The 26,089-nt window shown below is 33.3% G+C and overlaps 1 protein-coding gene across 2 annotated transcripts in view; it reads right to left on the bottom strand.

The window, feature by feature from the left end:
- The window catches only part of LOC123716021 (semaphorin-1A), a 185,490-nt gene that overhangs the window by 58,140 nt on the left and 101,261 nt on the right, over positions 1–26,089 (bottom strand). The gene's annotated exons all lie outside the window — the stretch shown is intronic.

Raw genomic sequence — 26,089 nt, 5'->3', positions numbered from 1 at the left:
GTTAATACGGTCATTGAGATGCCTTTCAAATGCAGTCAGGCAGCGTAACAATTGTTGATTCGAAATAAATTTAAGAATTAAGGGACGATTGGAGCTTTAAATTGAATTAACATTGACTTAATGTCACCCAATGAATTTTAAATGCGGATTACTACATTTTAATTTAGACATCTGTGGTATGTAGTTTAGATATTTGTAGAGACATTGCATTTAGCGAGGGCTTACAATCGTATTAAAATTGAGTTTTTAATTATTTAAACACAATTATTAGACAATTTTAAATATGCGACATTAAACCTAAACCTTTTGATTAACAAACTGATTCGCACTAAAATTTAAATATTTTATTTCAGATGTTTGCGAAGACATAAACTTCATTTAGTTAATACAAAGTACAAAACAAAAGTTGCTTTAACGGTGCTACGTAAATTCCGCAATATCTCTTATTAAATAATAGAAATATTATACAATTTGTACAAAACCTGGCAAGCCGTGTCCGAGTTTGAAACGACTGCAATGCGCCTGCTAATTCAATAGCCAACCACGGCCGCTCTAAAAATATCATTCCATATTTTCTTGATTTTTAGACCGTTTCCACTCTCATATCAGTGTGATGCAATTAAACAAGGGGACGAGAAAAATGATTCTATTTCACCGTTTGGACACCTTATTATAAAACCTTTTTATTTGTTTAGTTTTATCATTTGTGTCGACATTGGATTTGTTCGGCCCTTGTTCATTAGAATTAAGTTTTCGCACGAGTTATGTAACCTAACATTAGTTAAGTGACATATTTTAGTTAATCGAGTAATTAGAAGCGCAAAACAAATGTTAGCAATCAACTTACGTATACACTTGTATCCAATTAATTGTAACACGTTAGTTTCGTTATATATACTCCCTTTCGTTTTTCATAGCCTCTAATATACATTCCGTTTCCGATAATGTCCAATTCTTTATAGCTAATACAAGTGTTACTTAGATTTAAGAATTCTTAACTACCCCTAATTTTATGTTAGTTATAAGCTCATATTTTAAACGATTATAGCCAAGCTTTAAACAAAGAGTTTCATTTATTTGAACATCCGCCACCGAACCTAACTCACGTTTCAACCTAATATTAGGTATATATACCCTATATAAAACAAGATTAAGTAACTAGTTTGACTAAACAGTCATGTAACTGTGAGTTGCAACTGAAAGGTTTCGTACATGTAATAATCGTTTCGCCAATCGATTTCGCTATTCGAATAAAAATCACTTACGGAATGGAAACACACTTCGACAAACTTTTTGATTTGAAAACTTCCTGCCAAGTACGTAACAGTGACAGTGACAGTACGTAACATGTGAACGTAAACAGCCACGGTATACAATCGATACCAATCCATTGATTCACTGATCGAATTTAAATATATTTTTTAATCGTTATTGATTTCCAGGTATTCAACATTGAAACGTCAGTATTTATTTGTAGTAGATTAAAAAATTGTCGTGATACTCTTATTTTATAAAGTTACTGTTTCGATTATAACTGTTCTATCAACGTGCCAGTTATTGGATTGTAATATTCGGTTCAGATAATGAAATAATATTATTGTTATTAAGCATTAGTGGAATTGGCGCGGCGATTGGGGTTATGTGGACACTGTAATGTAATTTATAAGTGTTTGTGACAACATGACCGGAATGAAGATGAAAAGGGTGGAGCCTAGTTATAAACTTGGGTGATGATCTAGAACTTTCTTTGTATGACGTCCTATTTTATATAGCATGTATTAAGTAAGAAACGAAATTCTTGAATTGATTATAGCGTTATATTTTGAAGAACAACGGACACCAAATACTTAATTTCTAAATTCGACGTTGCGCCGCCATTGTAACAAAATAGAACAATGATTTTACGGTCCAATGCCTCTGATACCGCAGCCGCGTGCCATTACATATATTATGTACATTCTTGAACCAAAACTAAATGGAGTATGAATGGGACAGATTGGCCAACTGCCAACCACCCTGCGGTGTGCGGTGCTGAGGGTTTTGTTATTATAGATTATTATTATTACGCTTTGCCTTGACGCATCGGTCATTAAAAAGCTCATTGTCATTCAGTGTCATTAGATTTGTCACTTTATAAACCTCGACATCCGCCGATGCTGGGCACTGAAGTATTTATGAACCAATTCCACCAATTTTCCTCGAAGTAAAGAGCATACCAATTCTTAAAAGGCCCACAACGCACTCGCGTACCTCTTGGCAATGAGCGGCGGTATCACTTAGCTTGAGCCTCCTATCCGTTTGTCTCCTGTTTCATTAAAAAAATCCAAAAGATTTATTTCGCAAACACAGCGCATATTACCATACTGTTAGTGAAGATAAGTATTATGTGCTTATAATCTAAACAAATGTAAAAGATAGTAATAACCCCAAATTAATTAAGCACAAAATCCAACGTTGCATAGGTGGTGGTGGGGTGGGTTAAGCGCAATCGTTAATCTTAATGCAAATTCGTGCCAAGCTCCACTAATGGCACCCGTATTTACTGTTTACATGTCTTATTCTGCTTCGAATTATTTTGTTACTCTGAGCAATTTGTAGTGATGCGGTTCATGTTCAGCTAAGGATAAAAATAGCTGCAGTTCCAAAAATGACTATGTCTGAGGGTTAAACGCTATCTTTATTTATATTTGTTCATTTACCATGTAACTTCTCTATGTAGTAATTCGACAAAACGAGCGTATCGACCATAGATAATACAACTGGAACAGGGTAGCTGCAAACAGACCTTGTAACGCTAAATGCCTTTTATCGATACGAAGGCTGCATTACTCAACAGTTCTTGTGTCGTGTTCGATGTTTTTCGCTTCATTACCCCGGGGCACACAATGCGTGATTCCCATGAGTGGAAATTATGGAATTTTTCCAATTTCCAACAAGAAATTTATTAAGTTGGCAAGAATGTCATTTTAACGAGAATAAATATTTGCTTCGCTTAACTGTTAAGATGTTTTTACAAGTTTAATAATGTATTTTTTTTGCTTCTATATATTTTTCTTTAACGATACTTTACGGATTGTGCACTTCGTTTGTTTATCCACGTTTAAGCATCTTATATAAATATGCATAGTTATTGAAATTAAACCATCCAGAACGCGAGACTGAAAGTAATAATGGATTAGTCCGAAGGCTTTATGAAAGCTTACTACTCGCGTTTATCGTTACTTTACTTAGCGCTTTACGGGGCGTAATAAAACATTTAGTGAGTCGTATAACTGCGAGACGTGTTATAATACGTTATTTATTCAGTATATTTGTAGTGCTTCTATTTTATTCATGACTTGGCAGTAAGAAACTGCGATCTTAGAGCAACGTATGAGTGCCATTTCGTAATAGGATCAATAATAATATATTAATTATGTCATAGTCTGGTAATAACTTTCATAAGCGTCAGTAAAGCTATTGAAAATGTGTAATGTTGTAACAGCATTTAGACTGATTCCTAAATATTTGTTGACTAAGTATTGGACTAATACATAAAATTACGGTAGAGCACTGAAAATATAAAGAAATACGAAGGGCTACGAGCGATTTCTAGGCAACACGAGTCAAGTATATGTTCAAGTATGCAAGGAATTTCCAACACCTCCGTTAAAATATAGACAAAAAACTTTATTTTTCCTGCCAATAAGCAATAGCAACTATAGTTAAGTCTCTGTTTGCATACGGACGCGGCCGCTTTTTGACGTGCTATCGTTAAGAGAATCTGTCGAATTATTCTCATGAATATTAATCCATTCGTCTGTCGCCTGGGGGCTTCGTAATGGAGGTGCAATGGCTTCTGCTGAACGCTGCGGAGATCGATATTCTTACAGCACTTTTATGGCACTTTATTTCGTGTAGGTATTCCACTGGCAATTGTGGAGAGTTTCTTTTCAGTTCATCTCGTCCATATAAGCTCCTGTTTTGAGAAATTTAATGTAAATTTTGGAGGTTTTCATTAATTGTAATGATTGTTAATTGCATATATTCATTCTTGGATGCGTGATGCAATTCACCAAATTATAAATGATAAAGTACTTTTAGGAAGTTATATGGTTAGGTTAGCTCATAGCTCATGTTTCCGAAACCTAAAGCAAACATTTCCAATGTAACAGTAATGTGCAAATTCATCTGGTGAGCTTATCTATGCGCACTTAGCTGTGGGAGATAGGGCTCCCGATCCCGACACAAATCCGGGATAGAAACGGGTTCCAAAATCATGGTAAGCGCCTCACGGGCTTAGCACTTCGATAGGTATTCAAATTGCATCACACTTGATTAATCATAAGATGGCTTTCGCGGCGTACGATTGATTTTAGCTTCACCGACTCCAGCTGGTTTCGATTTTGTTACTAATTTTGACAATTATGTATGTATTTACAAACACATGTAACGATCATCTTTGTAGCTCTTTTATGCACATTGCGTATAGTCGTCATTGTTCATTGCGAAATATTTTTGCAAATTTCAAACACTGTTATGTATACATTTATTGCTAACGAAACACACACAGAAAATAATAGTAATAAGAAAAAGTGTAATGTGTGTTTGTGTTCATTGTAACTGGCCTTGGCTCAGCATTATGCTGTGGAGCAAACGTGTTCCAGAGCGCTGGTCATTCTGCCAGAGACAGTTACAACAGTTACATACACATCAATAATATTATATTTACACAATGCCTACCAAAGCCTCCTTTCTCACCTCCCATTCGCACAATAGATTGACTACCAATATAACCCAATTCAGTTTGGCATAAATCATTAATCCATAAAGCAAGATAACTAAGCACCGCCCGCAAGGTATAAGGACGTATCAGTATTTGATAGGGGATCGATTTTCAGCAGCTCAATGGAATCATCTATCGAAGCGTTTGAGATAACCTAACAATGTAGCGCTCTTGAACCATTTATTTGATAGTGAGATCGTTGATACAAAGCTTCTACGGTATCTTGAGAAAAATCTGTATTCATACGTTTTCAGTTGCTACACTGCGTCGATGTAATTTCATAAATTTCAAAAGAACGTTGTTCATAAATTTCTAGTAGACAAATATTACAAAACAATGATTATTTACGGCAAACAATATGGAAGCCCAAAGCGCACATCGTACTTCACTGTTGTTTATTAGGCTTTATTCCATCGTTAGAGACGTTCCCACCTTCTGGACAAGACGCATAAATCTCAATCATAATTTGTAAGCGTCAAGCAAGGGCCAGTTGTCCAATGATTGATGGAGGCCGTGCTTCATTCTAAATTCAAACCAGCCAACCGGCGGCAAAATGGCCGACCGGAGTAAATTGATTAAAAATCTATTTGCGTCACAATTATCAGCACTTCGGTACCATAGTTATCTATCTATATAGGTAGCTAATCTTTTACTTTTAGCTTAGATATATACTCGTATATTCCAAGAAAAACATTACTAATAAATTTATTTAGATTTACCGCTACTTGAGGAAAAGTTTAAACAATTCTAGTCGAGATTTCTTAATTTCTAACAAAAAAATATTTATATGTTTAAATGTATATTATTATTAAAACTTGCAAATTGTAAAATATATTTGTATCTCTTTACTAAGATTTATATAGACAAATCTTACCCTATGTTTCACGAACTTGTAATATCGAAAAGCCACATACGCCGCACAGCTTTCAATTGTTAAACACTTAAGGAGGTTGGGACAAAAAAATATTTATCTGACATTACTATTGTGAAATTTTTGTATAACATTAATTTGCAAACCATATTGCTAAACCACTCATTACTAAATTTACCGTTTACGATAAAGATAACAAAAATCCGAAGTGGGCGTTTTTTGCAATGGCATCGAGTAAAGGCTACGCAGATAAACATATTCCGGTCGTAAAACGATGTAGCCACATAAAAATAACTACCAAAATTTTCATTGACAATAAACTGGCGACATAATGTCACCCCTTTAATCCCATAAAATTTATGTTTCAGGCTGTTCGCGAAACATTATTATTTTAAGGGTGATCTATTTATTAGGCCTCTGGCTGAGCTAACTATTAATTAATTAAGACCCCCTAAGAGACCGGACTATGTAGGGGACGCATGGAGATTCTGTTCAAACCTATTTAATACGCATTTTTATTATTTCTAAAACATTATCCGCAATTTACAACAAACAAAACGCTAGAATCGGTAAAACTTTTTTGAGGAACAAATTTTGAGACAAAATCAAACTTAACCGTCAATAACACGGATTAGTTTTGTTCATAAAAAAATGGTTTGTATTGTAATTATACTTTTCACAATGGTTCAATTTAATATTTATTTAATTTTAGTTTAACTTATTAGTCCGAACGAACTCTTCTGAACTTATGTCCTTGCTCATGTCTCGTCGAGTTACAATGACATTTTTATATATTGTTACCCTGTTATTAATTTTAAAAATTTATTTTCTGTTTGGTTTAAAACGAAATTTCATTACAGACGTATGAATAGGTTATTAAGATAAAAATAAAACTAAACAATTCGAATGACAAAATATGTCTATTTGAATAAATTCTTAATAAACATCTTATTAAGTATTTGGAATATTTTTTTGTCGATTGGGATAATTAACGTTTACTTTCAATTATAAAGGATTCCGTCTGTTTTTAGCGTTCATTTAAATAAATTAATCTTATTTTTATATACAAAACTCCTTTTGGATTACGGTTTAAGCAGCTAAGATAATAGACGGCCTCGTTTGGGTAATTCGATAAGCAAATAGCGGAACACTCAGTAATGACAGTTTTAGGACATATTCCACAAAGTAAATTGAATACGAAACTATTCATGAATTAAAAATGGCAAATTACTATGTAACGCAATATCAATCACCTTTTTTATTGATAATCTACTTAAAATTCAAGGTTAAATCGCAAAATTGGTAATACTCATTAAACATTCACAATTTTGCCACATGCTACACTGAAAAATATGTAAAATTTAATATATTGTTGCAATTCTCGCTTGTCACTCATGGTCGATACAGATTATAACAGGGAGTTAACGAGATGTTAAATTCTGAAAAACAGGCGACCTCGATAAGGGTCCAACGGGGGTACAATTAAAACGCGGGATGTGGGCTTAAGATTAACTGAACTAGAAATAATGAGACTCCGTGAATAATGAGGTAATGTTGCATATTTCCCCTTAATTGAGGATTGTTTGCCATCATTCTAAAATTTTTGCCTTTTATTTGAGCAAATTTTACAAATTATTAAAACTCCAATGCGTTACGTGTACAATGTTTTTTGATTATTTTAGAAAAAAATGCAATCGTATAATCGTTCTGTACCAATAATTTCTGACGAGAACAAACTAATGCGTTGAATTGTGATCTTCTTTATTTTGCTCCCATCATGACAGTGTCATAACACAAATTAAAAGCAGATGAAATGCATACAGTACATGCATGAGTTCAAGCACAGACGATGTCACAATAGATGGATAGCTACTTAAGTTTATTGCACAGTTGTATCAAATACACAGCTTCATGTCACTAAAACGCGATACCCTGAAAGTAAAGTGAAAGTGATCGGCAATATCGAGTTGATATTTACAAAACGTAAGACCTCTCGACACGAGTCCGTTCTTCGGAACCGAATAAAAGAAAATAAATAAGAATTCCCAAGTACTCCTGAGGACTTTGTTAACTTTACAGTTAGAGCTTACTTACCACTCGGACTAGCTTCTTTAGTTACCGTTGACTACGTGATAGGTTTTACCACCGCTCTTACTAACTACGTAACAACTAAATATCCTTAAAAGGGTAATGTCATAGATATATCGAATCTTCTGAGAGTTATATACGTCGAATTCGATTTATAAATGTTCGTCTTCACTTGTCTAAAAGCGAATTTTATTAAATATTTATTCAGTTTTCTGTTTCAGAAATATTGCCACTATAGTGATTTTACCCGGTAAATATTGTCGATGAGTGATGATGACTGATGATTCTAACCTGCCAAACGCACCATTGTAAGTTACGATATCGTGTTTTACTGCATATTAATATTTCACGTTTGCATTTGTGTGACTGGCAGCATTTTTATATTAGTAAATAAAATACATATAGCATTGTCGTTATATCATATATCTTGTTTAAGTGGCTATTTTTTTTAAATCGTGTGTTATTATAAAAATATGTTTATTTCGTTACACTATTTCACAACTACTATAAACTAAGATGAAAACTATTATTCAGACCTATAATGCACAATTTGATATGTCTAATAAGTTGAAAAAGTATTGGATATTGGTTCGCTCTAAAATTCAGTTTTAAGTGTCACTCCTTGCTGCTTCAAGTTTTCACAATAAAAGTAAAAAGTCGGAAAATGTTGTAGCCGCAACTAGAGCCCGCTCGGAAATATCGACTTGATAGTTTGTTACTGGTGACGTTTACGCCGCATCTATACTGGGGATTTATATCTTGAGCTGGTGTCTTCGTAGATTTGTCTTTTTATATTTAAGCGCATGGTTAGTAATGGTATGTTTTAGAGCTGCTAGACATAGTCGTATTTTAGACATACTACCAAGAAAAGAGATGCACGTTAATGTCGTTCATTTTTCTGTTCTTAAACCTTTAATCTTCAAACCTATCGAATTTAACAAAAGACAAAAACTTGTTCTGATATGATTCTTTTCAAACTAGAAACTAGAAACAAAAGAAGTAAATGACTATTACTAATAACGCTAAATGTAGGTCGATAGTGAAATAATATGCCTTTGTGCCGAAATTAAGGCTTTAGGCGGAATGAAGGCTAGTGTCGGTCACAGGTATGGCAATATTGAGTTTAGTGTATTAGTGTCAGACACGATATTATGCAAATCCGTATGCGAGCTGGCAAGTTTTGGAAATTCAGTTTCGCGTCATCCCGTTTATTAATATTAGATTTAGCTCGCTACAGCTATGCGAACCGTCAATGAAATTCAAATCGCTTTGTTTGTGCGTTTTTACTCAACGATATACACAACTAGCTAATCATAGCGATATGCTTTACAAAGGAATCAAGGTACATTAAATAACTGTATCCAACTGACGTAGACTTACTTTATTCAGTCGTTGAAAAAGGTTTTATTAAGTAAATTAAAATCTATACATAACAAATTTTGTTAATGTATAAAAAGGCACTTTGTGTAGCCGTTTTAACCAGGTACAATTCAAATATGAAAGTAATGAACATAAGAGTCTAATCGCAATCCTATTCCTATCTATTTCTAAACATAAAACAAACTTATAATTAACCGTATATCAGATTAAATACTTTCTATGATAGGCGTGAACAACATCAAAGAGCAAAACAGTGGGTAATAGATGTCATACAATCAAGGGTAACACGCTATACCGCAATTACCAGCGCTAATCCGTCAGTCAGTGCGGCCGAACCCAAAGTGGGGAGACATGATTGTTACTATTCATAATAATCAATTAAAAAATAAGTTTTTTTATACATTCTACAATGTTCAAATTAGAATTAATACTGCGTGAGTTATGTGCGATGACAATAAACATATTTTAGAATAACTTTTATCTGAAGGAATTTCCATTACGTGTATGTTTAAAGTCCATTAACGGCATGAATATTTAAATAGTTCCAAGATAACTCATATTTAAACCTAGGTAAGATCCAGAGATTGAGACGATATCGTGAAAGCTTTAAATATTATATTTCAATACATTAAGGCGCTTTTAAAAGAACAAACATCGTAATGGATTACTTAAGTAATAAGCTTCAAACCGTAAAGTGTTTCCACCGTTATTGATATTTGACAAATAAAGCAATAAATCAGCCATATGAGGGTTCCGAGGACATAATCTTGACCGATCAGAAACACCATTACATTTATTGCAACCCCGAACATTATCCGCAACGTCTAATGCATTATGTATTTCACCTACGAATTGGCAGAATAGGTTTTAACGAGTTCGCACATTCGGGATTATTACAGACATATTTTAGGGTAAATCGAAAAACTCTTTACGGGTTTGGCCAGTTTGCATGGATGCTTATTTTCTTAAGCTCTTAAGATCACACGTTTAAACACTTGGGTATCTACTAGAACTTTATCTAAAGGAACCATTAAAACCCAGAAACATAAAATAACTTCTTAAATTTCTAACAAGCAACAACAACGATTTAGGGAGTTAGGTATCAAGTTATATTGAAGGCATACTTATAAAACACTTTAGAAATTTATTTTTGTTTTAAGGAATAAATTGAGGAACTAATAAAGCGTTAATCGTGGTTTCGCGTCGATAAAAATTGCAGTGGAAAGGTGGAAAATGCATCCGTTAATAAAAGGCATTTTTATTTATTGTGCAGGCATATCGATAATTGAGTGCCGCAGGCTACGCTACAATAATACTGAATTTCTCACGGCTTGTACTTGCATATAAATCTTTGTTATCACGTTCGTCGGCGTAAAATTGCTACCATACATCATTAAGGTAAATATTTTAATAGTTAAAGCACAGAAACGATGTATGTCCTTTTTGTATTGCTTAACTCTATAACCTCATCGGGTATATGATAGATATATAGATCTGCGTTTGGTTCGTTGTTGAGTTTTCATTATTTTTTTAATCAAATCAACGAAAGATACCTTCCTAGCTCAACGAATAAGTATCGCATTATATCGAGGAAATGTTGCCAGCGTTGAAGGTACACTGGTGGGTACCATAGGGACCAAACTTTTTAAATTTGTTTTAATTATTAATTGTAAATACTGTATATTGTGTGTTGAAAAAAAAGTTAATAACTTGTAATTTATATCAAATCAAAATGAATTTATTCATAGATAGAGGAATCAAAAGCATTTTATTATTTGCCAAGTTTTTGTCCACAAACAAAGTCATGGGGATCAGGTAGAATTTGTACATTTTACAATTGCGAGATGAAACAAAACACTTGGAGGAAAATGAAATGCAAGTGATGACCGAGATTTACTCTTCTAAATATTATTTTTAGCGATCATTAAAATATCTACTTTGCAATGCAAATGTCCATAATTATTATTCTTTGTATATTCAGGACCCGACTTTTGGATTCCATAAATAATTATATTGATATTGATTAAATTAGGACGCTGTTTTTATTTTTAAACAAGAATTCGTATTATACTTAATTTAAGGAATCTTTATATTTATGTAGTAGTATTCAAGAGCAGTATTGGCCTAGTGGCTTCAGTGTGCGTGCACGAATGAACCTTCTTTCTGTTATGTCAGGCACAGGAGGTTCACAGGTTAACACCTACTTGCCTTTAAAATTGAAAAATGATCATGAAACAGTTTCAGAAATCTGAGGCCCAGGCCTAAAAAGGTTGTAGCGCTACTGATTTTAGTAGTATTGAACGCAGGCAGATAAAGGCATATTTTTAAATTAATGGATGTATTGTTACTTTAATACAGACATATTTTTGATTTCCGTCTATATATTGTTCGTATATGTTGTCATTTGGCGAATATGTAGTTACTTTTGTATTTCTTATAAATAGTTGGGACGTAATTATGGAAATTTTCTGGAATAACAATTAATAAAAACTCTAGTGTTATATGTACAATCACTTGAACGTTAAATTATTTTTGAGCTGTATTATGTCTTTGACTATAAACTAACGCTTTAAACCGTATAAAGATTATTTTATTGGTTTACTGGAAAAGTCTTCGTTTTTGGTGCGTTAAATGAAAATGGAGATTTTACTGCGTTTAATTAAAGATTAAACTTTAAATTGAGATAACCGAGGAGTTATGGCATAACTTACTTTATGATTGTTTAAAAGGTTTTAGAGTTAAGGGAAACTTAATGTATTACATTGTTTTCATTACTCCTTGGCCTGATTGTAAACTTACTTGCAAATATAACGTATATGTGTAGTAAGAAATAATAGTTTTTGTAACTAATTTGATTCGCAAAAATGTTTCTTGTAAACTATTAGTTCGTATTAGGTATTAAGTAGAGTCTACTAATAATATGCTGTATGTAAGTAACAGTGTAATAAGAAGAAGTTTTGTTGCATATTAGACAATTTTTTAAGTGAAAGTTCTTTATCGGAGTCACATTTTTCCGTTACGCGTCACAGTTTTCCGTTACGCGCCATCTTTTTCTTGTCCCTACCACGGTTGATTCGAAGCCATTAATAACAAAAATCTATAATAAGGATAACAATGCTAGTAACTGTATTTAAACAAAACAATTTATGCAACATGTTGCACATAATTTTACATAATTAACATCTTTCGAAAAATAAGGTCATAGAGAAGATTCACTTCTTATGTCTGTACACTAGTACACGCACACATTTCTTATTATGTAACAGAAGGTTAAAAAGGTTTGCCTAATGTTAAGTGATACCGCGTCGCCCATGGACACATATTACCTAGATGCTCGCAAGTGCGTTGCCGGAGTTTTAATAACTAGTACGCTCTTTTCTTCGGCGTTCTCCTCGTTCAACATAGTGGTGGAGCGCAGCAAAAAGTGCCTTAAGAAACGCTCAGCTATGTTATGCTCATGTATTTCGTATTCTGTCTTAACGTCTGATGATGAAAATCGATCGACAATTTAAGATTATTCGCAATTTACAAAGACGCAACGTCACACTGCAAGAGGCCTTGACAAACGAACTGCCAGTTTAGCCTTCGAACATTTCCGAAGATATCCTAATGTATACATATTATAAGCTTCTTAAACATAGAACCTAAAGCATTCCAAAACATAAAATAGATTCACAAAATACGAAGTGAATACAGTAGGGCGAAAACTAAGATCACCGACACCTTACAGATGAAATGGAAATGGGCAGGACTTATTGCAAGATGTACAGATATATAAGATAGATATAGATAAGAAAAAAACCACAGAAATGATGGGCTGATGACATAGTGATGGTTTCTGGGGAGAAATGGATGAAGGAAGCTAAGACCAGATTCAAACAGAAAGTCGAGGAGGAGGTATTTACAAAATAAAATTAAGTAACGTAATTTAGGAGTATCGTAACTAAACTAACACCCATTTGTGTGTCATTTTAATATGGTATTAAAGTGGCTTTATTACTATTATTTAATTATAATACCAAAAGATCTTTTTCAGATGATGCTGCATTCTTTTCTTATTTATCACGAAGGACACAATATGTGTACTACGTCATGTATAACGTTCGTTACTTCGCAGAGATTTACTAAGTGCGAGTCGCCGTCAAAGTTTACCTCTAATGTGAAAGTTTGGAAAGTTGCCTCAGGACATGTCACAAGTTTTTGACTCTTGATGTGTGCAGCGACAGAACTTGTCGATATTGGAGATTATACGCGATAAGTCGAATCTCTCTTCTAGAATTACTTGTAATTATTGTCGTTGGTAAAGTAAGTTTTACAAACTATATGTATGTTATTTATAAAAAAATTATTCTTTTTTAGTTTATTTTATATTTTTTTGAAGTGAAACTTCTTTAGAATCGTTGTGATTTCAAACCGGATGCAACGAAAAAACGACAGGTAAGAGACACAAATACAAAAATGTGTAGGATGAAGCCAGGGGAAAGAATGAGACAGAAATATACATACAATTTGTATATTATCGGTCTCTCCTCTTTGTGCCATACTTCGTAGCGTCCCCACTCCCGTCTTCTAAGCATAGTCGCCTGTAATTTGTGAGCCAGAGCGAGAGAGCAGATGTCAGTGTGTATGTATATTGCACACTGTTTAATACGTGCTTGTATTTGAGCATTTAACGTGTGTAGTGCATGTGAAAACTACGTGAGCTTACTGTACACTGTATGCGGCTGCGTATTACAGCGTTTTAGTAAGATAGCGTGGTGTGTTATTATTTAACTGTTTGTGAGTATTTTTTTCTAATAGGCAATGATCAGGCTTCTGTACTAATAGACAATTAAAGAAACACATAAAAAAACCTTAGATTCCTTGACTATTGAAAGCGATTGGAAGTGAAACTTATTTATCGGCGTTGGAAAAAAATTACCGTCTCAATTTTGAGTTACGCGTCACATATTTCCGTTACGTACTATCTTTTTCGTGTCCCTACCACGGTTGATTCATTAATAACAAAAATATATAATAACGATAACAACGATAGTAATAATTGTATTACAATTAATGAAATTCTGTAATAATCTTAGTAGTGATAAGGTAAAATGAGATAATTGTATTATTTGTATTCATGTCTATGATAATGAAAGCCTTTTGTTAAACTTTATCTAATTTAACTTTATTTAACCAATGTATATAAAGTTGCATATATTGGATCATTTTTCGAAAAATAAGGTCATAAAGACGTTTCACTTCTTACGTGTGTACACTAGTACACGCACACATTCTTTTTTCATTTAATTTTAATTTAGACTAAATTTGGTAATTGTATAATTCATGAGTGTTATTTTTGTTATTTTTGTTTATGCACGTCTTTAATAGCGTTGCCTGGAAGAGTTTGCTTGTTAGCGATAAGGCTGCCCGTTGCATCCCTATAGTAATAGTTTATATTATTTTAATGTAACATTTCGATATAGGTTTTAGGCTCTTTTTGTGTTATCCGATAAATCTTTGCGATTGGAGATTGGACTTGGAGATTTTATTATATTGAATAACTTGGGCTTCTACTGAAAAATACAGAAGAATAACTTGTATTTATCACTATATACAAAAAGCAGTTCTACCGCAAAGTGAATTCAGAGCTTATAAAACCAATAAAACTAGCAAATCGAACTTGAGATGAAATATAAGCAATGTAAGTTATTGTCGACATTACAGTGCTCTAACAAAAAGAGCGAGTCGGTACGCAGTGTAATTTCCGCCACCAATGGACCGTGAACATTGCCAAAATTCCGTTGGATTCGCCTGATCGTTATTAAGCGGACCGCGAAAGGCACACGTTTTGTGTTATGATGTATTGTTCAAGTCGTATTGTCCACCTTTCAATACGTTATATATCATAATGTTCAATCGATTTTATAGAATTTTCATGTGTTTTTGTTATTACATTGACTAACTTGTCAATGTATATTGTAAAAGCTTACCTTTGTCTACAAGGTGGAGATATCGCTGTAGGGTATATGATCCCCACACGATACTTTTCCATGGCATTTATGTAATGGTAAATGGTAATACGAAGAAAAATTAAGATAAATTTAAATAAAACTATCCCAACTTCTATTTTGTTCCCTTTGGAGTACAGTAGAGACTCTTGAAATTCGCCGTGGAGTTCAAGTGGACAGATTGAAAGATTTAAGTTGGCGCCTGGTAGATAGTACCCGTGACCTCAGAGCTGGTGATTTGCGAGTAAATCACCAGCTCTGAGGTCACGGTCAAAGAATAAGAATCGCAATACAGCGAGGAAATGCTGCCAGCGTTAAAGGTACACTGCCACACGGACCACTTTTTAAATTCGTTTTAATTTTGTGTTTATTCATTTTTAATTATTATTACTATGTAGGATAAGAAAATTGTAAATACTGTATGTTATAAAAAAATATATGTGAAATAAGACCTTAAATGTACCTATTGCATATGCGATTATATTGAGTTCGTGTCAGAGTGTGTCAATATTTATAAATATGTCTTGTTTTTAGATGAATGCAGAAGATTAAAATATATTATTATATATATTGTATTTACGCCCGATTTCCATATCATAAATAGAAAATTGCTGTAGAAAAACACGGATTTAAAATGCGGCATAATGAATATGCTAATCCATTGGTTATGATTATTTTTTTTAACTTAGTACCGCAATATTCGTGCAAATGAACTATGAGTACTTTGAAAATTATGCTGCTTCTTCATGGCGTGTATTTGTAGGAAACGACCCAATTTAATGGAATAAAAGCAGGAAAAAGCCTTATGTTAAGCCATCACGTAGAAAATGGGATATTCGATGTTGATTTACTTGTCTGTAAAAACTAATTAGCCATCTCTATGGCTCAGTAGGCCACGCTCTAGTTCACTGAATGCCATTAGCTCGTACATAAAAATCAATATATAATAATTAGTATTATTCTCTACTAAAATCTATGTTTATAGCCAGAAAGATAGTAAAGCGTTCTTCCAAAAACATAGCTTCTAGTGATTGAGTTCAAAAGGAGAATGTTGACCCCCTTTTCTTTAATCAAAGTAAAAAACTAAAGCCAGTGCAAGCGTAAAAGCAATCAATGGCTAGAACGTTTTGCAAATACGCAAACAGCATAGACAAGGGGACTTCAAGTCGTGTGTCCGAGGGCTAAGACAACGTTACGGTCACCGTACATTCGGTACATATAAATGTTTTATGTGTAGAAATTATTCATTATTATTTTAGAATAGTTCATTTTATAGACATAGAGTAGGTATACTGCGTATCTAATGCCTGTTTCATTTTCATGCAATGTATAAATCAACGGAGTCAATACGTTTGGTTCATATATGTAAATGCATCATATTTTTAAAAACTTCCCATGCGTACTGGGCATGTACATAACCAATATTCCGCACGCAACCGCCACAGACCATTCATTACTGTCGTTATGAAACACATTATATTTGTCCATTTCACTTCATTACCTGGCTATGTTGAATAGAATAATACCCTAAAGTAGCGTGTTTGCGGTGATCAAAGCCAAGGTAAGATAACGCTAGAGGGTTGAAAATCTAATTTGCAAATGCATTTCCTGCCTTTCCGTGGAGTGACGGGGAGGATTTACATTTTTAAACAGCGGCTACACTCGAATTCACACTGCCACTGAAGCCTGCCACAGCTTTGTACCGCATTTTTCGAAGATTTACTTGTATGCTCTATAAATAACTGATGAAATCAGTTATCTCTTTATAAAATGATTATTTAAATAGAAAAATAGGTGCAGCTCGATTATGAAATAAACCGAGGCGTTATAATAAAGACTTCGAAAAAACTATTGCTGCAATATACCACGTATGATAAAATTGAAAAGATTTCTTACAGCTAGGAATGTCTTGATTACTAAATAAAATAAACGTTAAATCATTTATTTCAACGAGGTCTATTAATAAGGCTCTTTTGAAAGTCAATATTACATGTTAATATTATAGTAAAAATGACTCTAGTTGCCCCGTCCGAAAGGTAGTTTCATATGGAGAAGAATGGGGACAAAACTTTTACTTACTCTTTTAAAATAGTTATTTAGTGTAGATGTTATTGCTAAAAATAAGATCTTTAAGTGAAAGAACTTTTCTCTCCAGAATATAAAGGAAAATGATTATTGATTAATTTTAAACAAGATATAAAAAACCGCAACATTAACAACCCTGTACATAGAAACGATAATTTATCCAAACATCTTTCGATTTTCCTTTACAGTGTTTTGTCCCCTAACAATAAAAACTTATCCCGCTTAAACCTAATATTGGCACCACTAGTAATGGCTGTCCCTTACAGAAACAAGATTTTAGAAAAGGAGAAAAACATTTAGTCAAAAAACAACGGGAAAATGGTGAGCATTACAAAACAGTGGTTTTGTTCACAGTCGATTTGTTGCGTAAATTGCTGTTCACTGCTCACTTCATCTCCAGTTTTTAAAGTAATTTAACCTACCAATGAAATAAATAATGTTATTAATAACAATTAAAGTTTTTATTACTTAAAAGCCTTTCTGGGCTACTAAATCGTTTAAAAAGCTATACCTTTCGATTTAAGCGTGTATTTTCAGCAACTAAGAACTCAAATTACCTAAAAAGAATCATTCGTTTTGATAAATGTACCATTACGTATTTTGCATATTTGAAACACATAATATTTTAACCCTCGCTTATGTGAATCCATCAAAATAAAGCCTCTGCAATACTCGAACGCAGAATTTGTTTGGCAGAAAGCTTTGTGAGTCGGCGAGCCATAATGTCTGAAATCGCGAATATTCCGTCATAGTTTAAGAGTATACAGTAATATTAGCGAAAAAGTTCTTTTGATCGGGTTCCCTCAAGCGATTTAATTAAATTTTATAGTATTTGTATTAATAATAATAATACAAAACCTTCCAAAAATAACTGACGTCGTTACACATTCAAAAAGTGGAAATGGCCGATCGGCCGGTGGGTAACCGATCCACGTTTGTGATGCCTTCCAGAAACCTGCGTAGGTGAAGTAAACGAGATAGCGGGAAAAGATTGGAAAATAGTAGTAGAGACAAATGGAAGATTATAATGATAGTAATATGCAGAAAACAGGCGCATACATCATGTAGTCTCTGTGAAGGAAAGTTATAGGTAAATGAAGTACATGATACTTGCACCAATTTTTTTCTTTTTAAATTATTTCATAGTAAGATTCCATGGGTTAATGAAATAAATCAGTGGCGCTACAATCTTTTTAGTCTGGGCCTCAGATTTCTATTCATTCATTTGTCAATCTAACAGGCAAGTGCCAGCCTCCTGTGCCCGGCACACGTCTAATGTTTGGGTCTAAGGCAAGCCGGTTTTCTCACGATGTTTTCCTTCACCGTTCGAGCAAATGTTAAATGCGCACATGAGAGTCCATTGGTGCACAACTAGGGAACGAACATATGACCTCAGGGAAGAGAGTTATACGCTGAGGCCACTAGGCCAACAGTGTTCATAGTTTTATATTAAATTCGCTTTTTGATAAACAAGAGGAACTCCATGGCATCGGAGTGAAGAGCTCTTACACTGCAGCACAACGAATCTTGTTTTGTTAAACTAAAATGGTTCGCTGCGCCGAAAGTAATGATAATGTAATTAGCTCTGTCTGATCCTGATAGGATTAAATCCGTCCCGAAATCTGAATAAAAAGAATCTATGTTGTATTTAAATGATAGGAACCCGTTTTTGACAGATTAATGAAACAGAAATTTAGGAATGAAAAATTATGTCTTCTTTTTGACGAGTTAAAGATAAATTATATACGTAAATAAAATCTGTAGGAAATGTAAAATTAAATTTTTAATTATTGTATACAAACTATGTTTTTTATTAGTCGAAAATATTGCTATTCTAAATAACACATCGGACCTATCATAATGTTATGTATGCTTCGGCTCATAGATGGGTATAATACGGGAAAAAGGTTTCACTTAGTTGTCTGACATTTAAAAAAATAGTTTATCTATTATGTGACTAGTCTTGTGTATCTTATTTTGTATTAGTATTAAATTACAATAGAAAATAAATAAATCTTACAAAACAACACTTATATGTCAGAACTTCAGTTAGAGACGAGAGAGAGGGTATAGTTAAAAATTAAATAGACAATGAAAGCTATACGATACACAAATCAAAATGACAGAGCTAAGACATTGACTTGTATCAAGACCAAGTTATCGACACTCAGATTACGCAAACAGTGAGCAACTATTGATCAACGTTGAAGCACTTTGTCCTTAGCTCAACAGTCCCTGGTAAATAAGTACTAATTATGTGGTTTTATTACCGACACTTCTTATGCAAGCCTTTTAGATTTTCCCGTCTATGTGCTGATGAAAAAAGTTGCACGTACAGTCAGTCACAATAAATAATGCGCTGATACCGGTGTATATGACATCCGAAAATCGGATACACACCAACTCAAGTTGTCTCTATCTCACACATTGGACATGTTCCATCATAATTTAAAAAAAACAGCAGGAAGAACTTTAAAGAGTATACGAGACAAAATTACGTTAATTAAATAACTGAAAAGGAAACAGGATAAGTTGCCATAAATCTAGAAGTGATTTCTTAAATACTAAAGTGTCATCACGCAAGTGTAAGTGCCGTGAAATGGGATGCTATAATTGCCTCATATTTACGCGATCCAACAACCAGCGATGTGGAAAAATTGTCAGTTACTTTGAAAATGATTCAGGTAGCTTAATTAAAATACGAAAAACATACTTTAGGCAACGAAATAGTTGCGTCTGTATGTTTTTTCTTGTTGCCGTTATTTGAATTATTATCAATTAACAGATACAGATATACTGCTGCTTTTTTTATTCGTATAAAATCACAGGCGACACAATAGTTCATTGACTCGTCTGTAAATCCATATAAATGTAGTATGTTAACGAGGGTGGGCACTCAGATTCGGGATTGTAGGGAATCGGCATTAAGTGCAGCCGTAACTGCACCCCATCTGTCGGATTGCCTGATTTATGGGTACAAATAAGAGGCTGGACCTCCATTTTTATGTCACTTCCGAAAACGAAATGACTCGCCTTAATTCGTTTCGGAAGGACACCATGTTAAGACACTCGACTGGCGTAAAAATGCTATTCTTTTGTTCGAGATATTTTTTTTCTTAGTACGAAATTATCGTGGATATTTATTTATTTTAGGGATCTTACCTAGGACAATGGGATAGTTGGTATAGCGCGTGTATTTATCTGTATAAAACGCTGAATTTATTCTGAGAAGCACATAAGTATGTTTTAAATTACTATAGTAGTAATGGCACATGTTGCTAAAACTTGGCAAATATAAATTTACATTTGCAAAAAATATTGCTAAGTTTAAACGTTCTCGTAATTAGAGTTTTTGAAGTAAATAGTTCATTAGCAATTCAGTGCTGTTTTAACGTTTAAAATCGTACAAAGTAACGAAAGTATTCTTAAGTTTTAACCTGAGTTAAAATCTGTGTCAGATTAAAAAATATTTTTTTAGTTCACAAAGATGTTTCAAATAAATATTTTTTTTTGTTGTGTTATGTAGATAATGATGTTATTCTTAAACGATGCATAACGCATTATTTAATCAATTATGACTTTTATTTATTGTAAGTTAATTACAATAACAAATAATTTGAAGGTAGCATTTTTCATTGCAATAAACAATTCTTATTCTTATTAGCAAAAATAAACGTGTATTTATTAGGATTTTTATTAATGGTTTATGAAAAGCGCTACAAGGAAGCCCAAATTTCAGGACAGGGTTTTAATTTCTTGCAATCTGTTATCGAAAAATTATCTGCCAATATGCCTTTTAGTTTCCTAATTAAAAACATGACATCATTAACATGTTGACTGCCCTTGTGAAATTCGTGGCTGAATAGGGGGAAAATGTCGAAGTTTTATGTAATATACGGAAGTAATTAATGTCCAAAAAACGTAAATTGCTCGCGGTCGTTATGAATAGCCATCATGACTGTAATAATTACCGCACATGAATTTATTAAACCATAAATACTTGGTGTTTCAATTTCGTAATTATCGCCTTGAACAAAAGAAATTAAATCATAAATCCCGAATTAGAAAGTCATTCAATTCTTCGTTAATCGTTGGAAAATTCCTCAATTTTCTTTTAAATCTAGGTAACTATTATTTCTCCTATTTTAAAACACCGGTTTACTTAGTTTCAATGCAATAATTAATATCTTCTATTAGATAGAGTAATTTTATTGTAAATAAGAAAATAATAGAGCTATGCATGTTGTGTGGTAATATCAAAGAGGACATATAACTCCCATCACGTATCGGTAAATATAGAACATCAATACAAAGCGTTCAAAATTCAGATCACAACGGCGTAAGAGGGAAAAAAATTGAAAAAAGAGTTTTTTATGCCTATGTTACTTGAATAATAATAATTTTCTTGCTATCTGCTGCTGTAATACTAAAAGAACTTATATATAGTAGAAAGTGTACATTACATTCACACTGAAGCATCCTACTATAGTATAATTATTTATCTAAAGCAAGTACGATACTTATTGCCTGACTAATTAATGACTGAATGGACGGCATTACCACCACCGCAGTACACAACAGAACTTTAGTTTAACGTACGTTGTTAAAAGGCCTTTTTACAATTAAATAAACTGTTGTGTGTGTTCATATAATAAACGATTGGCCAAACTATTCCTGATGTAAGACATCGCTACCTTTTGGCATCTACGTCGTTATTCCTCTTGTCAGCTTTCTTCGAGAGTCATTCATATTTAAACAATAATGTGAAACGCCATCTAAATATATTTTATTTTCAACAACTTATTGTCGTGCTTTTAGCGGTAACATGACAACTCTTTCAGGCTTTTAATTACGTGTGTTTAGTACAGTTATACGTATTAATAGATAAAAAACAAACGTCGTCTCTGAGGGATCTTATTATTTACTTAATATTGGTTAATTTTGATCAAGTTAATCTACAGATACGTAATCGTAGCGTATACGTAACTACGCAAAATGGTGGACTTTGTGTTTGTAAGATCGCTAAGGGAAAATCCTTTCGGCCATTAAGTCCCGAAAGGAAACATTTTATAAATATTAGAGGCTTTTCAAGTCTGAACTTAAGGGTATTAGATTACTTTAAGGTACCCTTCGGTTTTCGACACGTTTATCCGGGATAATCCAAGTATTGACCGCTTCTTTATTTTTCATTATATTTGAAGGAAAAGGCAATGTTTTAAGGATACTCTATATTATTACATACTTATTTAAGTTTTCAGATAACGAGGTAAAACCTCGACTATACTGTTTGGTTATTCTTTCTTGTTTAATTGAGCAACTTACATTTGCTTGTGTGGTAAAAGGAAATAGTGTGTCATATTTTAGACCTAACGACAAACGCAGAAATACCCAAGCCCCATGAGGAGGACACGGGAATTATTATAACAATTTTTCTTTAATTTTGCCAATATCTATTTGTTTAAAGGGATTTCTAGAAATATTTCTTAATGAAACATATTTTTGTATGAAATAAAAAGCAAACCTCCTTAATTAAACTCTAAAATAAATTGCCTTTATCACAACAATACGTTATTTGTTTATCAATAAGCACCAATAATAATGTACCTTTTAATATTAAAGTGGTTTACAAACGTGTAGATTCGGCTTTTGGACGCCATCTCTAGAATGTTTACACAAAACGTCCAAAACATTGTGGAGGCATGAAGATTTTCAATAACGCTAAGTGTGAATGTAGAGCCGTATAATGGCCCTTTCATGACTGTTTACCGCCTCCACTTACTATCTCTAATGGACCATATGCACTTTATTGTCTAAAATTGCATTTGCCGTATAAAAATTCCAAGGCTTTTTTGTGTTTACGTCGTTTGTGGACTGTCAAAGCCTTTGGGAGAGCAAATTGCATTTTTATTTCTATTGTATGTCTCCTTTTTCCATATTACATTTAAGATTATGTGAAGGAATGTGACAGATAAGTATTAGTGCGATAACAGTGCCCGTAGGCCATTACGCCACAAGACTTATCGGGGATCTTCAGCTGGACAATATAAAATTGTTTTCTTAATGGAGCTACTCCAAATTATACATATATATATATATATGTGTATAATTTGGAGCGAATAACAATAATGAGTATCAAGACCCTTTATAAATTAATAGATTAGTCGTACCCTTTTTGATAAGACCCGACCTGATCCTTGTACGAATCATTAAATTTTCTACTAATTACATAAGGATATCCGGTGGTCGTTCACATATCATTAACTTTTCATTGCGATACGGGTTAAACTTTTAATAAATTACGGGGAAAAATTGTATAGGACGCGTGAAAATCATTTCTGGTATAAAATATATTTTATATTAAAAATAATGTAATGTTCAAATTAATAAATTTTATTCCTGTGCAAAGGTTATTTATATGTAAAGCCGTAAAAGTATCTTGCTTTGCGCTTTGCCGTTATATTTTGGGGTATAGGAAGATTAAGGTAGACGCTCTATCCAATACTACCAAACTCTGTAATGTGCGTTAACCATTAATTGCAATCAGAGTAAAATTTATACATAGAAAATAAACAACATAAAATTTGTAATGAATCCCCTTACAACTGGTCAAATCTCTTTTCATAATAATTTTGTAAATGTTTTAATAATAAATTCTAACGTAAGAAACGATTCAATTTTGCATTTTAGTAAATCGTATATCACCGGTGACCTGAAATAGTGTGCCAGTGTTCAGCGGAATGAGTTTAAACCCGCTGTGTTTGTTCCTATATACGACTAAGGCTGGCACGCAACCAAGGCTTCATGGAGGTACTACCAAATACTTAATATAATATCCTTAAGCATGCGAAATTCAAAGCATGAAATACAATAAACAAACGTCAGAAATGCGGATTTGGAGATTTCTCAACGGAACTACGTCTATTTGATTTTGTGAGCTTCTTTTCTGGCTCAATCAATTTGGTACAAGTTGTTTCAACATAAACCTTATTATTCTGCTTCAAATGACGCCATTAAAACATACCTGAAAATAAAAGAACTTATTAATATAAAAATAAACTTCGTGGCAACGACATTTAAACTAGTATTATGTAACAATTATGTTGTAATTATATTACAACAGTTTCTGTCCTAACTATCGACGTCTATTTTGTTGGTATAAGCACGGACTACAAGTGCTCATAAATTATTTTATCAAGCGTTAGTGCTATAAGCCTTATCGATCCTAGCTGCCAGCAAATTGGCCGACTTATTTCGCATTTTCCGTCATAATACCCTAACATAGATTCAGGGAGGATGGCCGTTTATTGCAATTTATTCTCGACGACAAACACTGTCCGTCTAATCGATGTTTTAGATTTATGAGAGCAACGAAGCGTCGGATTAAAAGGGCGAGAGATGAATGTCTCTATACAAATACAAAAAAAAAAAACATTTTTTATATTCGCAATTTGGCGAACGCTTTGTTAACGATACCTTTGACATGGTTTAGAACAAATTGTACATTAGTGACACACAATTAACACACAGTGACCGGTGTATGTTGGTTAATTTATTAAAAGTTATTAAACTGCCTGAATAACGTGACCTTTCGTAGTTAGACAGCCTGCGTTATGACGTAATACGATACCTAAATGAGTTTAAAAATTTTTTATAGTATTTACCGAGTTTATTGTAGAAAACTTATGATTTTCATGATCCATAGATCTATTTCTCATGTATGTAGGAAAATTCTTACAATATTTTTAGCTCAGTGTAGGGGACCGTTTAATTATCCACATTCCGCTCGGACAATTTGTCCTCTGGCTTCCGGCCTCCGATATTAATTTCGATACATTGTCCCCGCCTCGCTTAAAGCTCAGTCATTAACCTTTAATGTCTAAGAATTTTACTTTAGTATTTCATATAATGTTTGTGCAATTAAATTAATTTTAAATTATAATTAGCCAGAATTAAAAGACCTTGTATGTAATGGGTATGGTCCTTTTGAATTACATAGGCGAATTATTCTCACAAATAAATCAGACATATTATAGTCACGTATTGTTTAATTGAAAATTGCTGTTCTATGATATAAACAGTTAAGCATCCGATTTAAAGTTGATATATCCAGAAAAATAATATACAAGAAGCATTTTAAGGTATCTGTGCAAGAGGCTCGGTATTTAGATATGGATTATTTATATAGGTTGTCTTATTTTACGAATCCAATTTCCGGATGAATACACAGGCTGGTTGTAAATAACGCACACAAAGCCTTCGGAATCGTTCGATACATTATGCAGACCACGCTCCGTTGCGCTCCACAATGAGCACAGTAAATACGAGGCGCCACTGAAACGATTTTCCTGTTTCTAATAATTTTAAATCAAACGCAAATTTTTAGATTATGCAAAATCCCCGTTAAAGGGCTTAATTTCTCAACTTCTATGTGATCCAACGCCAAATGTGACTAATAATTTTGACGGCTTAATGCAACCACAAATGTATTCCACATTTAAGGAAATTCCAAAACTTACCATATCAATCTCATAAACATCAAAACTGTTAGTGACGTAAAGTTAATATTGCCGGGTAAAGTGGTTAAAAGAAAAGTGAATAATCTATGTGACTGAATCTATGACATCATTGCGGTTTCTTTTTGTTTTAACATTAGTGTTGAAAAATAGCTCTGTAATCTCCCAACTCGTATCATCGAGGGTATCTCCCCTAAGAGAACAATACTTGGTTTTAAAGCAAAAATGTCTGCATTTCTCATCACGTTATTAGCTGAAACGCGTCAGCGAGAGTGCCCATCACGCCGTCAAAAGGCACTATTTCATTTCCTTTCTTCTGTACAGTTTTTTTGCGTGTCTCGGCGGAGGAGTCGTGATTTAGAGACGACAAATACTATTTTTGTAACAGGCTGTATGT

Source organism: Pieris brassicae, chromosome 11, assembly GCF_905147105.1.
Source record: "Pieris brassicae chromosome 11, ilPieBrab1.1, whole genome shotgun sequence".
Classification (NCBI taxonomy): Eukaryota; Metazoa; Arthropoda; class Insecta; order Lepidoptera; family Pieridae; genus Pieris; species Pieris brassicae.
Note: the sequence above shows the minus strand (reverse complement) of the source record. Positions and strands in the feature narration are given on the sequence as shown.